The sequence below is a fragment of the Pseudorasbora parva genome, chromosome 7 (genome assembly GCF_024679245.1).
Source record: "Pseudorasbora parva isolate DD20220531a chromosome 7, ASM2467924v1, whole genome shotgun sequence".
NCBI classification, from domain to species: Eukaryota; Metazoa; Chordata; class Actinopteri; order Cypriniformes; family Gobionidae; genus Pseudorasbora; species Pseudorasbora parva.
In genome coordinates, this window is record NC_090178.1 from 50,092,451 (window position 1) to 50,095,765 (window position 3,315).

Sequence of the window (3,315 nt, forward strand, 5' to 3'; positions counted from 1 at the left end):
TCGTTCATCTTTGGATGAGCAGCTGCAAAAAATCCGCTGCACCCCGCCAAGCGAAATGGGGTCTTGCGGACCCAACGCGCACGACCGCCCCCCTCCGCATTGACGCCATTTTTTCTGCGCGCACCCTCGTGTTCATGCGGACGCGTCGAGTATAAACAAGGCTTTACAAAGTTTCTGGGAAACTGGACCAGATTTTTTTTCCCCTTTCTCCACTCTCATCTTCTCGCTCTGGCGTCCTGGCCCAATCTCATAATTTTTTTCTTACACTTGAAAGGCGATTTACACCTTTACAAAACAAAACTCTTGCGCATGCACATTTAATTTGTGCTTGCAATCGTATGTACACTTTTACAAATCTTACCCTGCGCATGCGATTCTTTATGGCATCGTTTTATCTTCATAGACAGGGGCTTTTCGTGAGATAACAATACTGACCTCAGAAAGCTTTACCGTAGCACACAAATTGTAAAATTATATATATTTTGACATTTACATTACATAATCAGCTCCATATGTGTGGATTTTCTTGTGTAGTAAACGTGCTCACCTCATACAGGTGCTTTATTAAGCGAGTAGGGCAACCACCCAGTAGAGCATTCAAATAATCTAGCCTTGAGGAAAGCCTCTGGTCCAGGTCCAGCAGGCTTTATAGGCCTTCAACTCAGATGCCTCACCAACCGAGAGATAGCTGGCCAGCTCTTCATCCGCAGCCTTATCTGCATCCCCTTGGCATATTTCGCCTGAGTGCGATGGATGCGGGCAGAATATGGTTTTCCCCAAGATCTGCGCGCCTCAGTGTGAAGGTCTGGGAGAAATGGGAGGGTCATATGAGGGCCAGTTTCCTCAAGAAGGCACTCACGATGCATGCAAACAGCCTAAGGACTGAGCGTGCATGCTCCTCGCCCATGCAAATGACCCACATATCACGAGTGTCATCTGGGGTCAGAAAACGCTGAGGCACACACTGTCTGGAAAACTCAGCCATAATCCTGACTGCCTTGCTTCGACATTCAAACAAACAGGTCAAGACAAGAAGAGGATGGCGTATTTCACAGGTGCCCTTTGCTTGATTCACAGGCAGTAAAGGTAGAAGATGCTGAAATGACCTCACATCCCCATGGACAACAAATACTGACCAAATATGGCTGAACACACATTCACAAGCACAACTAAACATGATAAAGCATATAGAGACATACAGGCAAAGGATTGACAGGATAGTGAAGAGTGTGCTCTCTCTCTCTCTCCCTGAAGCCCCTTTCACACTGCGATTCCGGCAAATACACGGATAATGTGACCCGGCATTTGTTCCCGGGCCGCTAGATTTGGTCCATTCACACTGCCAGCGAAATACCGTAATATGTGCGCTTTCACACACAACCCGTAACGGTCCCGGGTCGAGTTGACACGTGACATCCTGATGTGACGTATAACGGCGAGCGATCTCCGCTTCAGCGCGGATAGTAAGGAGCTCCGCGGTCTCGACTTGTGTCCAGTTTGCGCTCATTTCTGCTTGTTTAATTTTAGTTTCTTTTGTATCCGAACACTCTCTGCGTTTAAAACACCGACGAGCTCTTCTGGCACTGCAGGGTTGTGTTATTGAAGAAACAAGCTCTAGGAGTCGCACGATAACTACGCACACGCTGCGGCATTAGTTTCGGCTTTTGTTCACACAGCGCTCGTCCCGGGTCGAACCCTGCAATGTTACTAGAGCCCCGACCCGGGTCGAATTCGGTAATCAATCCCGGGACGCCAGGGGGGTGGGTGTGCGAGGCCGGGGAGGGACGGGGGTCCCTCCCCGGTCGGCCGGGCCCCTCGGGCGGGGGGTTTCCTCCCTCCTGAGAGCGGCTGAACGCGCACACGTCCTCCACCCTGTCCGGTACGGGAACCCATTACCCCGAGACCCGCCGAGGAGCGCCGGGGAGGGTGAGGCGCACGGACGGGGACGTGCGCGCGTACCGCCCTCTCCCCCAGACGGAGCTCCCCGGGATCCAAACGGGCCCTGGAGTTCCATGCTCCTCGGGCCTCCCCGGCCTCCCCAGGGACGGTGCCTCGTTTGCAGGTGCATCAAGGCCCCTTTGATGTGTCAATGAAAGTGTTTATTTGTGGGTCTAAATATGTGAAAAAATATCGTCAGAGGTCCAATTGTTAAATGTCTTGTTAGGCCAAGCAAACTTGCGATTTATACCACAAGAAAATAAAAGAGTGAGCAAAATGTTTGCAATAGTTTGCAAGCAATTTTGTTACATTTAGTAAAATCTAGGATTTTAATTGATTATCACTATTATAGATGAATGCATGATTTGTCATCGTTTAAGGCAATTTAGTGTCTAAATAAGACTCTTTGTGATGTTGTTGAAGAGGAGTTGGATTGTTCTTTTTTTTTGAAAATAATGATTTTTATTGCTCTTATATTAATAGTGTTGTTTGGTATTGTGTGGTACTTATTTCATTTTTGTGAATTGTAATAAAAGGGGTTAAAATAAAAATCTCTCTCTCTCTCCCTCTCTCTCTCCTCCTCCCTCTCTCTCTCTCTCTCCTCCTCCCTCTCTCTCTCTCTCCTCTCTCTCTCTCTCTCTCTCTCCCTCCTCCTCTCTCTCTCTCTCTCTCTCTCTCGCTCTCTCTCTCTCTCTCCTCCCTCTCTCTCTCTCTCCTCTCCTCCTCCCTCTCTCATTAAAACAGTGAGCTCCGGCTTCTAATTAAATCCCACTTGAAAAGTCTGAAAAGTCAAACTGATTCAAATTTGCATTTCTGAATAGGGTATGTTGCTTAAAGGGATTAATAAATTGGCCAAAAAAACGCCTCTCTCTAAACCACACCATCATAGCTCATATAACGAACACGAGGAATACGACCCCCCCCCCCCCCCCCCCCCAAAAAAAAAAATAATCACACAACTCTCTGATTGCCTTAATATTCTGTGTTTTTGTTGAAGCAAAATGCAGAATAAATAACGTCAAACTCAACATGCACCGCTAAACATTTAGAACAATATTACTTCATATAGCATTGGAGCCGTTCCTACAGTTCGGTGGGTTTTATGTCCTCATGAAACAGTACTGCATATTTCACATACAGTGTTGATCAACTTTTATATCACATTGGTTTTCATGCAATAGATGTACTACTCCAGTTAACATAACCCCATAATGACTATACTATACAAATAATAAAGTTAAAGCACTTAATTCCCAGGTCCTCAATTCTTTTTTCTCAACTTCACTTTAAAATGAAGGTTACATTCTGACAGCTTTCTATCAGAACCAGCATTAACTTCTGGAGCAGTTTGAGCTCCAGTAGCTCGTCTGTTTGATC